Raw genomic sequence first — 13567 nt, 5'->3', positions numbered from 1 at the left:
AAAGCCTGATCCTTCATCCTCAGGAGCGGTATCAGTTTGGAAACCATCTCCAGTCTGGAATAAATCCAAGCCTTTTAGAAAACCAAAGCCAGCTCCCAAGTCCACATGAAGGTGCGGCCCTCATTCCAGCTCAGCTGGTAGGGGGCAGATTACGTTTTTGTTCTTCAAAGAAATTTGGTTAAATTCCGTTCACAATCTCTGGATTCAGAACAATGTTTCAAAAGGGTACAGAATTGGCTTCAAGATAAGGCCTCCTGCAAAGAGATTTTTTTTCTTTCCCGTGTCCCAGTAAACCTAGCGAAGGCTCAAGCATTTCTGAAATGTGTTTCAGATCTAGAGTTGGCTGGAGTAATTATACCAGTTCCAGTTCTGGAACAGGGGCTGGGGTTTTATTCAAATCTCTTCATTGTACCAAAGAAGGAGAATTCCTTCAGACCAGTTCTGGATCTAAAAATATTGAATCGTTATGTTAAGGATACCAACATTCAAAATGGTAACTGTAAGGACTATCCTGCCTTTTGTTCAGCAAGAGCATTATATGTCCACAATAGATTTACAGGATGCATATCTGCATATTCAGATTCATCCAGATCACTATCAGTTTCTGAGATTCTCTTTCCTAGACAAGCATTACCAGTTTGTGGCTCTGCCGTTTGGCCTAGCTACAGCTCCAAGAATTTTTACAAAGGTTCTTGGTGCCCTTCTGTCTGTAATCAGAGAACAGGGTATTGTGGTGTTTCCTTATTTGGACGATATCTTGGTACTTGCTCAGTCTTCACATTTAGCAGAATCTCATACGAATCGACTTGTGTTGTTTCTTCAAGATCATGGTTGGAGGATCAATTTACCAAAAAGTTCATTGATTCCTCAGACAAGGGTAACCTTTTTACGTTTTCAGATAGATTCAGTGTCCATGACTCTATCTTTGACAGACAAGAGACGTCTAAAATTGATATCAGCTTGTCGAAACCTTCAGTCACAATCATTCCCTTCGGTAGCTTTATGCATGGAAATTCTAGGTCTTATGACTGCAGCATCGGGCGCGATCCCCTTTGCTCGTTTTCACATGCGACCTCTACAGCTCTGTATGTTGAACCAGTGGTGCAGGGATTACACAAAGATATCTCAATTAATATCTTTAACACCGATTGTACGACACTCTCTGATGTGGTGGACAGATCACCATCGTTTAGTTCAGGGGGCTTCTTTTGTTCTTCCGACCTGGACTGTAATTTCAACAGATGCAAGTCTGACAGGTTGGGGAGCTGTTTGTGGGGGTCTCTGACAGCACAAGGGGTTTGGGTATCTCAGGAGGTGAGATTACCGATCAATATTTTGGAACTCCGTGCAATTTTCAGAGCTCTTCAGTCATGGCCTCTTCTAAAGAGAGAATCGTTAATTTGTTTTCAGAAAGACAATGTCACAACTGTGGCATACATCAATCATCAAGGAGGGACTCACAGTCCTCTGGCTATGAAGGAAGTATCTCGAATTCTGGTATGGGCGGAATCCAGCTCCTGTCTAGTTTCTGCGGTTCATATCCCAGGTATAGACAATTGGGAAGCGGATTATAAGAAGATTATTTAATGAACCATGTTAAAAAGCATCAGTAATAAGACTATATATAAAAAATTTAAAAAGCACATATAAATAAAATTACAAATACAGGAATATCTTACAGAAGCGGCTCAAAGGGCCAAAGCTGATAATTACAATAAAAACAGAGGTAATAACAGGTGATCAGTGTGAGTGGTACACTAGAATAAGAGTGTATACTAATAAAACAGAATAAGTACAACTGTAGCAAGTGCATCAAGCAAAAAACTAATAAACAATGATACAAACAATAGTGTTCAAAATTAGTGTTACAAAAATAGTGTTCCAAAAAATAGAAAAATGCACTGCAGTGCAAAAAAAGGGGGGTAGCAAAATAATTGTATAGATACAATCAAATAGTGAGTGAGTGCAAATGGATATAAAAATGCTAGCTACTTAATCCACTGAGGTTAAAGTGAAGGTCAATTTTCACCAATGAGTGCCCGGTTTTTAAAAATACTTTTAAAAACAGGGGCACTTTCATTGATGAAAATTAACATAGCACTGGATTTGAAGAAATACTTACCTTTTACTTCTGCAAAGCCGGATCGACGATCCCCCTCCTTCTTCCTGCTGTAGACCACAGCAATGACGAAACTGGCTTCCTCCAATCACAGCCAGGCATCACGAGCTGGACGCTCTGGGGTGCAAGCCATTATTGGAGGAAGCCGGTTTTCGTCATTTCTGACGTCACTACAGAGGAACTGAGGCTGAGATCGGTGATCCGGTTTTGCAGGAGTAAAAGGTACGTATTTCTTAAAATCCAGTGCAATGTTAATTTTCATCAATGAAAGTGCCCCTGTTTTTAAAAGTATTTTTAAAAACCGGGCACTCATTGATGAAAATTGACCTTCACTTTAAGATATAATTAAATAAAATACACAATATGCAATAACATAAAAAATAAAATACACAATATGCAATAACATAAAAAATAAAGTATAAAATATAATCCGAAAAAGTGTTCAAAAAGTTGATCAACAAATGTTAGTGAAGAACAAAAATAAGTCAATCAAAAAAAAAAAAAGGGTGATGAAAAGCAAGGTGAAAGTGAGGAAATTGATTCCTTCCAATGTTAGTTACTTTAACAGATCCAAATTCCCTGAGTGTGGTTGCTGAAGTAGCTAATTGGATCCTAGCACCTGTCAGCTGCTCCTATGGTATCCTAAAAAGTGTCCCTGTAAAAAAAGAAATTCACAACATAGTGTATCCAATATGAGAATGAAGTAAAGATTAAAGTAATGCTTACCAATATGTCAACGCGTTTCTGCCCTCAAAAAAGGGCCTTTCTCAAGACTAGAATATTGGTAATGGCAGCTGGCCTTATATACAGTTTAGAAGTAGCCTATATGGTAGTTTAATTGATTAATTGTATTGTTTGGGCGCCAAATCCCTCCACTTCCTGTGTAACATCTAAAGTGTAGCATCACAGGAAGTGATGCTACACTTTATGGGGGGAATCTTTTAGATGTTACACAGGAAGTGGAGGGGAATCTTTTAGATGTTACACAGGAAGTGATACTACACTTTATGGGGGGATATTTTAGATGTTACACAGGAAGTGGAGGGGAATCTTTTAGATGTTACACAGGAAGTGATGCTACACTTTATGGGGGAATCTTTTAGATGTTACACAGGAAGTGGAGGGATTTGGCGCCCAAACAATACAATTAATCAATTAAACTACCATATAGGCTACTTCTAAACTGTATATAAGGCCAGCTGCCATTACCAATATTCTAGTCTTGAGAGAGGCCCTTTTTTGAGGGCAGAAACGCGTTGACATATTGGTAAGCATTACTTTAATCTTTACTTCATTCTCATATTGGATACACTATGTTGTGAATTTCTTTTTTTACAGGGACACTTTTTAGGATACCATAGGAGCAGCTGACAGGTGCTAGGATCCAATCAGCTACTTCAGCAACCACACTCAATTTGGATCTGTTAAAGTAACTAACATTGGAAGGAATCAATTTCCTCACTTTCACTTTGCTTTTCATCACCCATTTTTTCCATTTTTATTTTTTTTTTGATTGACTTATTTTTGTTCTTCACTAACATTTGTTGATCAACTTTTTGAACACTTTTTTGGATTATATTTTATACTTTATTTTTTATGTTATTGCATATTGTGTATTTTATTTAATTATATCTTAACCTCAGTGGATTAAGTAGCTAGCATTTTTATATCCATTTGCACTCACTATTTGATTGTATCTATACAATTATTTTGCTACCCCCCTTTTTTTGCACTGCAGTGCATTTTTCTATTTTTTGGAACACTATTTTTGTAACACTAATTTTGAACACTATTGTTTGTATTATTGTTTATTAGTTTTTTGCTTGATGCACTTGTTATAGTTGTACTTAGGCTAATTCTGTTTTATTAGTATACACTCTTATTCTAGTGTACCACTCACACTGATCACCTGTTATTACCTCTGTTTTTATTGTAATTATCAGCTTTGGCCCTTTGAGCCGCTTCTGTAAGATATTCCTGTATTTGTAATTTTATTTATATGTGCTTTTTACATTTTTTATATATAGTCTTTTATTACTGATGCTTTTTAACATGGTTCATTAAATAATCTTCTTTTATCTCTCTGTGAGTATATTTATCCCTTGGCCTCTTGTTGGCGCTGTATTCACTTCTTACTACTTGTGCATATTTTTTGGAGGTTGGTTAGGATCTCTGTTTGGATACAGCTTGGGGATTACCTTAGCACTTGTACACACACCCTTTTTCACTATTGGGAAGCGGATTATCTCAGCCGCCAAACGTTACATACGGGCGAATGGTCTCTTCACCCAGAGGTATTTCTTCAGATTGTTCAAATGTGGGGACTTCCAGAAATAGATCTGATGGCCTCTCATCTAAACAAGAAACTTCCCAGGTATCTGTCCAGATCCAGGGATCCTCAAGCGGAAGCAGTGGAGGCATTGTCACTTCCTTGGAAGTATCATCCTGCCTATCTTTCCGCCTCTAGTTCTTCTTCCAAGAGTAATCTCCAAGATTCTGAAGGAATGCTCGTTTGTTCTGCTGGTAGCTCCAGCATGGCCTCACAGGTTTTGGTATGCGGATCTTGTCCGGATGGCCTCTTGTCAACCGTGGACTCTTCCGTTAAGACCAGACCTTTTGTCGCAAGGTCCTTTTTTCCATCAGGATCTCAAATCCTTAAATTTGAAGGTATGGAGATTGAACGCTTGATTCTTAGTCAAAGAGGTTTCTCTGACTCTGTGATTAATACTATGTTACAGGCTCGTAAATCTGTATCTAGGGAGATATATTATAGAGTCTGGAAGACTTACATTTCTTGGTGTCTTTCTCATCATTTTTCCTGGCATTCTTTTAGAATTCCGAGAATTTTACAATTTCTTCAGGATGGTTTGGATAAAGGTTTGTCTGCAAGTTCCTTCCTTGAAAGGACAAATCTCTGCTCTTTCTGTTCTTTTTCACAGAAAGATTGCTAATCTTCCTGATATTCATTGTTTTGTACAAGCTTTGGTTCGTATAAAACCTGTCATTAAGTCAATTTCTCCTCCTTGGAGTTTGAATTTGGTTCTGGGGGCTCTTCAAGCTCCTCCGTTTGAACCTATGCATTCGTTGGACATCAATTACTTTCTTGGAAAGTTTTGTTCCTTTTGGCTATCTCTTCTGCCAGACGAGTTTCTGAATTATCTGCTCTTTCTTGTGAGTCTCCTTTTCTGATTTTTCATCAGGATAAGGCGGTGTTGCGAACTTCTTTTAAATTTTTACCTAAGGTTGTGAATTCTAACATTAGTAGAGAAATTGTGGTTCCTTCATTGTGTCCTAATCCTAAGAATTCTAAGGAGAGAACATTGCATTCTTTGGATGTTGTTAGAGCTTTGAAATATTATGTTGAAGATACTAAGAATTTCCGAAAGACTTCTAGTCTATTTGTTATCTTTTCTGGTTCTAGGAAAGGTCAGAAGGCCTCTGCCATTTCTTTGGCATCTTGGTTGAAATCTTTAATTCATCATGCTTATGTCGAGTCGGGTAAAACTCCGCCTCAAAGGATTACAGCTCATTCTACTAGGTCAGTTTCTACTTCCTGGGCGTTTAGGAATGAAGCTTCGGTTGATCAGATTTGCAAAGCAGCAACTTGGTCTTCTTTGCATACTTTTACAAAATTCTACCATTTTGATGTGTTTTCTTCTTCTGAAGCTGTTTTTGGTAGAAAAGTACTTCAGGCAGCTGTTTCAGTTTGAATCTTCTGCTTATAATTTAAACTTTATTTTGGGTGTGGATTATTTTTCAGCGGAATTGGCTGTCTTTTATCCCTCCCTCTCTAGTGACTCTTGCGTGGAAAGATCCACATCTTGGGTAGTCATTATCCCATACGTCACTAGCTCATGGACTCTTGCTAATTACATGAAAGAAAACATAATTTATGTAAGAACTTACCTGATAAATTCATTTCTTTCATATTAGCAAGAGTCCATGAGGCCCACCCTTTTTTGTGGTGGTTATGATTTTTTGTATAAAGCACAATTATTCCAATTCCTTATTTTTTATGCTTTCGCACTTTTTTCTTATCACCCCACTTCTTGGCTATTCGTTAAACTGAATTGTGGGTGTGGTGAGGGGTGTATTTATAGGCATTTTGAGGTTTGGGAAACTTTGCCCCTCCTGGTAGGAATGTATATCCCATACGTCACTAGCTCATGGACTCTTGCTAATATGAAAGAAATGAATTTATCAGGTAAGTTCTTATATAAATTATGTTTTTTTAATTCAAAATCGTCGTAACCTTTTCACACACAAAAATAAATTTGTTAAGGTCCAAGATGATTAAATTGATAATGAAACAATCAAAGTACATGCTATTTCGAGGGATAAATTGTTTACTGGCTAATAAAAGCAACTCCTACATCACTATTGGTGGACAGGGACACCAGGCATAAACACCAGGCATAAACACATACATTAAACATATAATTAAAAATATAAAATGTCATGTTTGATGCAGCAAATAATTTTAAAGGGTAACTAAAATTTATAGCATTATTGTCTAGATATAAATATCCTATTTAGTTACTGCATATATTTATGCCAAACTCTTTTATTGTCAAAATCAGCCGAAATATTTTACTGAACTTTTTGCTTTTAGTTGCTGCAATACATACATGAAAATTATTTATATTAGGTTAAATCTCTAGATTTATTTTAAAGGGTTCACTCCAATCTCTATTTTTTACACACCCTATCAGACTGAATGAAGTTGCGCAGTATAGACTGCTCGTAAATTAAACTATAAATATTTGTTGTGGGAATAAAACGTCCCATTTCAGTTTACTGTATGCAAAATAACTTATTGATGCAGATTTTTCCCCCAGACTTACTCCTTACTGCAGTACATGCATGTGTGCGCCATCTGAGAATAGTTTTCTGTTTTAAAATTGTAATAAAAATTGTTTATCCCCTTAATGACCAAGACATACCCTGTACGCCACTGGTCGTTAAGGGATAGTTTGTTTATTATAGCGTGGGTCTTGCTATTACACCCTCCCTACCGCTGATGGCGAGACCTCACTATGAAAATAAGCAACTGCCATAGAAAGACCAGCGACCGACAAAAAAAAAAACGGATTTCATTATTTTGCCCCTATAATTTACATCTGAAATTTATGGGTTTTTCCAGTTCCCATAAGAACTAGAAGTGCAGACTCTACTTTACAGGCCCTTTATACTTCAGTATGCCACAAAACAATTGTTTGCTCACTCTTGTAGCTAATTTATATCTCACTTATTGGCCACAGCTAACAAAATAAGATATGGGAAACCTAGGTTACAACATGGCAATTAGTATAATTTAGTATTTGCACAGTTCTTAGGGTTGGGAATCTTTTACAGTATTCAATCCGGCTACAAAATATCTGAAGGGAAATAGCGTCTGCTTCCGCATTCAGATCTGAACGCACATATCTAGTCAGTAGTAACCCTGCTGCTGTAGCTTTATCCTTTAGTTTAATGTCCCTTTAAACATTAAATAAATGCTAGATATGTATTCAATGCAAACATAAGCCTGATAATATGCAGATATGATCTTTAAATTGATATGCATTTCTTTCTAATGACACAGTGAGTCCACGGATCATCTCTAATTACTATTGGGAAAATTACTCCTGGCCAGCAGGAGGAGGCAAAGTGCACCATAGCGAAGCTGTTAAATATCACCTCCCTTCCCTCCAACCCCAGTCATTCTCCTTGCCTATGTTAAAAGCAAGGAGTTGGTCAAATTTAGGGGTCTTAAAGAAGATTCTTCAATCAAGATTTTATTATTTTAAAGCAGAGCAAGATTGTCCTGCTTCTTCCTGGAGTTTAGCCGTAGCCCATGTCAGTCTCTTCAGTAGAGCAGTGGTGGCTTTTAAGCAATTGGGAACTTGTGGGGTATAATGCTCACTGCGCCTCCCAAATAGTTTTGGTGCCCTAACCGGAAAGCCTGAGTAAGATTACTCAGTCTCTTTTTTTCCACAGCTCCATGTGAGGGAGACTGCCTCTCAAACCTAGTGAGCTGCCCTGCTGCCAGGCAGATTTCCATTAAGGTAAGTGCTTAATATACTTTTCTTAAAAGGGGAGAAAAATATTTGTCACTTTAACAGTTAACATTGTTGTGACGTTGAAAACATTAAAGGGACATATAGCACCTTCTAAAAATTGTTTAAGCTAACTTATATTTACTAATAATAACAAAGTAATCATGAATCCCTATTCTTGCCGCTCAGTTTACCCCAAACAGTTCAATAAAAGTGTCTTTAATTAGACTGCTGATCTGCTGCTTGGTGATGCTATGTAGGCCACCATATTGCTACACGGGCACAGCAGTCACGTGATTGTGCATGGCAGATAATGTTATTAAAATTATAGGATTACCAGAATGCTCTCTCACAGTGGTGCTAAGTCTGAGTGCTGTAATTAGCTTTATAAACATTTTTCATATGTGCCTCATATTTATATAAATAAATATTCTGTTGTGCATGCATTTTTTAATTTCAAAGAACTCAAAACTTTTTCTAAGCTAGAAGAAATGTCTGACTGCACTATTGAGTGCACGGCTAGAGGAACTGTTGTTTTAGTTAATAGCAACAGCTGATGCTACAGGCAGGGGAAAGGAATGAGCTGAAAATTTAGTTACTACTTTGCAGTTTAAAACTGTTTAATACCTTACTTTTTTTGTAAGAAACAAGTATAGATCTTGCAGGCTCTGGCAATATTCAGCTCTCTTCTTACAACAGAGCATGCCACTCCCCCTCCTTCCTCCCCCCTCTGTGTATCTACATGGAGAGGGGAGGAAGCAGGGGGGAGTGGCATGCTCCGTGTAAGAAGAGAGCTGGATAACACTGCAATTACATTTACTAGGAGATTTATGCACAAGTGCAAGAAGATTTATGCACAAGTGCAAGAAGATTTATGCACTTGTGCATAAATCTCCTAGTAAATGTAATTGCAGTGTTATCCAGCTCTCTTCTTACAAGGAGCATGCCACTCCCCCCTCCTTCCTCCCCTCTCCATGTAGATACACAGAGGGGGGAGGAAGGAGGGGGAGTGGCATGCTCTGTTGTAAGAAGAGAGCTGAATATTGCCAGAGCCTGCAAGATATATACTTGTTTCTTACAAAAAAAGTAAGTTATTAAACAGTTTTAAACTGCAAAGTAGTAACTAAATTTTCAGCTCATTCCTTTCCCCTGCCTGTAGCATCAGCTGTTGCTATTAACTAAAACAACAGTTCCTCTAGCCGTGCACTCAATAGTGCAGTCAGACATATTTCTTCTAGCTTAGAAAAAGTTTTGAGTTATTTGAAATTAATAAATGCATGCACAACAGAATATTTATATAAGTATGAGGCACATATGAAAAATGTTTATAAAGCTAATTACAGCACTCAGCACCACTGTGAGAGAGCATTCTGGTAATCATGTGCATCACATGACTACTGTGCCTGTGAGCAACGTGCGTTACAACATGGCAGCACACATAGCAGCACTGAGCTCAGTATCACCATTCTGTTTAACAACACTTTTCTTGAATACAATAGGGGTAAGCTGCACAGACTGCTTAAAAATCCTTTATTACTAAATTTGTAGTATATTTATGGACTGACAGCAGAAGTTAGTTTGCAGAATCTGCATTAGGTGTTTAGTGTCCCTTTAATCCTATTATAGGTTAATAGGATGATGTGAGGCAGTTGGTGCAGGCACCTGGGGACGAGAGGACTCTTTATTTAATTGGCTCAGTGTTTTTTCTCTGGTGTGTTCCGGTCAGGGGTATATCAACTTGGTGGTGTGTTTTACTTGGGATTCTCACGGCGGCTTTCTTTCACATAATGCCGGCTGGGAAGTGTCGGCTAGGTACACCCACGATGGGCGGAGCTTTTCGGAAGCGGCAAAAAAGTTTTTGCACGCTTTTTCTTTCACTTCCTGAGGTCCGGAAGGGTGACGTATTTTTGTTGCGGCTCTGCATTCTCAGAAGTCTGGGAGAACGATCGCCTGATAGCCGGTGGGAGCAGCTCTGTTTTAAGTCCGGATCTTTATCTTCTATTGGCTCCGGTAACCAGCAGGACAGGTAGGCACCTCAGCAAGTAGAGGCTGTCAGGGTTTCTCTAGAGCCGTTGCTTTGCAATTAGAAAATAAGTCACTTAACAATTTAAAGGGACAGTAACAAATTTCAATTTTAAATAAAGTATTTTTGTTTATTCATTTGAGTAAATATATGGACCAAGAGACCCTTCAAAATGTTTCTTGTGCTTTGATGCTAATGTGGAACCACCAATCCCTTTTTGTTCCTCATGTATTGAGAGAGAACATTGCATTACAGGCATAGACTTTGAGTCTGTGTCAACATTGTTTGGGGCGGATGCTGTTCAGGGGTCTCCTATTCAAGTTATGCTGCAGCTTTCTCAAGTGTCCCAAACCTTTGCCCTGCGTTTCCTCTAACACTCTAGTTGGAGTTACCTTGCAAGACATTGCTACCCACATATCCTCAGCGGTAACTGATGCGCTGTCTGCTTTTCCCATGCTGCAGGGAAAGCGCAAAAAGAAATGTAAAGAATCAGTGAGTAAGGTTTCTGATAGTCGTGGCTATACCAAATGTTCTCTCCCAGAAGTCTGAGGAGGAAGATACTTTGGTAGCCTCTGAGGGTGAAATCTCAGATACTAATTCCTCCTTCTGATACTGAAGTTGTATCCTTCAGGTTTAAGCTAGAACACCTCCATTTGTTACTTAAGGAGGTTTTGGCCACCCTGGATGACTCCGACATGACGGTCGTAGTCAATCCTAAGAAGTTTAGTAAGCTATACAAATTCTTTGATGTACCTTCCACGTTGGAGGTTTTTCCTGTACCAGACCGGGCTACAGAGATTATTGCTCTGGAATGGGAGAGACCTGGTATTCCCTTATCTCCATCCCCAATTTTTAAGAAGATGTTTCCAATAGCTGACTCTATCAAGGAGTCTTGGCAAACGGTCCCTAAGGTGGAGGGGGCAATCTCCACTTTCGCTAAGAGAACCACTATTCCCATAGAGGTTAGCTGCTCTTTTAAAGATCCTATGGATAAGAATGCAGACCTAGTGGAGATGTCATCTCTTCCACCTTGGAGACTTCCACTGAGGAAGGAACTTCTACTTCAAGAGCCCTTTCTTCATCCAAATCTTGTTTCTCTGAAGCTGACTGCTTGGAGATTGAACGCTTAATTCTACCTAAGTCGGTTATTGAGACCCTGATTCAAGCTCGTAAGCATGTAACCAGAAGAATTTATCATACGATATGGCGTAAATATCTGTATTGGTGTGAATCCAGAAGCTACTCTTGGAGTAGAGTTAGGATTCCTAGAATGTTGTCCTTTTCTCCTAGAAGGTTTGGAGAAGGGCTTATCTGCAAGTACTTTGAAGGGTGAAATATCTGCCTTGTCTATTTTGTTGCATAAGCGTCTGGCGGATGTACCAGACGTGCTATCTTTCTGTCAGGCCTTGGTCTGAATCAGGCCTGTGTTCAAACCTGTTACTCCTCCCTGGAGTCTTAACCTTGTTCTTAAAGTTCAACAGACTCTGTTTGAGCCTATGCATTCCTTATATATTACGATGTTATCTTGGAAAGTTTTGTTTCTGATTGCAATTTCTTCTGCTCGTAGAGTCTCGGAGCTCTCGGCGTTGCAGTGTGTATCCCCCTTACCTTTATTTTTTATTTGGATAAGGTAGTTCTGCGTTCTAAGTTAGGGTTCCTCCCTAATGTGGCTTCGGATAGGAACATTAATCAAGAAATCGTTGTTCCTTCTTTGTGTCCTAACCCTTCTTCTCATAAAGAGCATCTGCTGCACAACCTAGATCTGGTGCGTGATTTGAAATACTATTTACAGGCGACTAAGGAATTCTGCCAGTCTTCTGCTTTGTTCGTTGGTTTCTCTGGGAAACGCAAGGGTCAGAAAGCTACGGCTGCTACTTTCTTTGTGTCTGAAGAGTACAATTCGCTTGGCCTATGAAACTGCTGGACAGCAGCCTCCTGAGAGAATTACGGCTCATTCTACTAGGGCTGTTTCTTCTTCCTGGGCATTCAAAAATGAAGCTTCTATGGAACAGATTTGCAAGGCTACAACTTGGTCCTCTCTACACACTTTTTTACAAAATTCTATAAATTTGATACTTTTGCTTCAACTGAGGCTTCCTTTGGGAGAAAGGTTCTTCAAGCAGTGGTGCCTTCTGTTTATGGTCCCTGTCCCTCCCTTATCTGTGTCCTCTAGCTTGGGTATTGATTCCCAATAGTGATTAGCGATGATCCGTGGACTCGCCGTGTCATTTCTCTCTTTTTCCTTTGGTCGAATGACTGGGGTTGGAGGTGATATTTAACAGCTTTGCTGTGGTGCTCTTTGCCTCCTCCTGCTGGCCAGGAGTGATATTCCCAGTAGTAATTAGAGATGATTTGTGGACTTACCATATCAAGAAATAAATAAATTTAGCAGGTAAGCATAAATTTAATTTTTTTGTGATTGGCTGATGGCTGTTATGATGCAGGGGAAGGCAAATGCAACTTTGAAATTTGTCAGTAAAGAAAAAATATTTCTCATTTAAATTCAAACTAAGTGATTCTGTATTTCTTTATTTTGCATTTCTACTGTGTTTAATGGTACATTGTTTTCTTGTACCCTCCGACAGAAGTGGTGCACATTCACATATTAGTGTTGTCTTCCTGACAAAAAATGTTATGCACTTGTTTCACATGCACAATACATTTTTGTATTGCTGCTTTGCTCTATATTCCTAAGTTGTTTTTTTTTTTTTTTTTTTTTTTTTTTATAATTGATGTAACTTTTAAACTGTTTAAAAAAAAAAAAAAAAAAGCCAGCAATGCCACTGATCTGTAAAAGTGCACTGCTTCTGTTCAGGATGCAACAATACGAGTATACGAAGATGGCAACGCCCAGTTTAAAGATGCAGAATTGGCTTCTGTAAAGGGTTAAACTAAGACAACGGCTTTAAAGGAGGGACATAACCAAAATGTTTTTCATGATTCAGATAAAGAATAGAATTTTTAAAAAGTTTCCAATTTACTTCTACTATCAAATTTATTTCATTCTCATGATATTCTTTGTTGAAGCGATACCTAGGTAGGTAGCGTGCACATGCCTGAGGAACTACATGATAGGAAATAGTGCTGCCATCTAGTGTCCCTGCTAATGTATACCATTGTTGCAAAACTGCTCCCATATAGTGCTGCAGACACGTTCACACTCTTAAGCTTACATTTCTGCTTTTTAACAAAGGATAACAAGAAAACGAATAAAATATAATAAAAGTAAATTAAGTTGTTTAAAATGTTCTGTTCTATCTGAATCATGAAAGGAAAAAAATGGTTTTTATTTCCCTTTAAAGGGATATAACCAAAATGTTTTTCATAATTCAGATAGAGCATACAAATTTAAACACAATACATATCTATTTTTGCTTCATTCTCTTG

General features: G+C 38.4%; 1 protein-coding gene across 8 annotated transcripts in view; it reads left to right on the top strand.

Annotated features, from left to right (window-relative positions):
• The window catches only part of CELF1 (CUGBP Elav-like family member 1), a 50226-nt gene that overhangs the window by 30415 nt on the left and 6244 nt on the right, over nucleotides 1–13567 (top strand). The window lies entirely within an intron of this gene.

This window comes from Bombina bombina, chromosome 7 (assembly GCF_027579735.1).
Source record: "Bombina bombina isolate aBomBom1 chromosome 7, aBomBom1.pri, whole genome shotgun sequence".
NCBI classification, from domain to species: domain Eukaryota; kingdom Metazoa; phylum Chordata; class Amphibia; order Anura; family Bombinatoridae; genus Bombina; species Bombina bombina.
The sequence above is the reverse complement of the archived record's forward strand: the minus strand, read 5'-3'. Positions and strand labels throughout refer to the sequence as shown.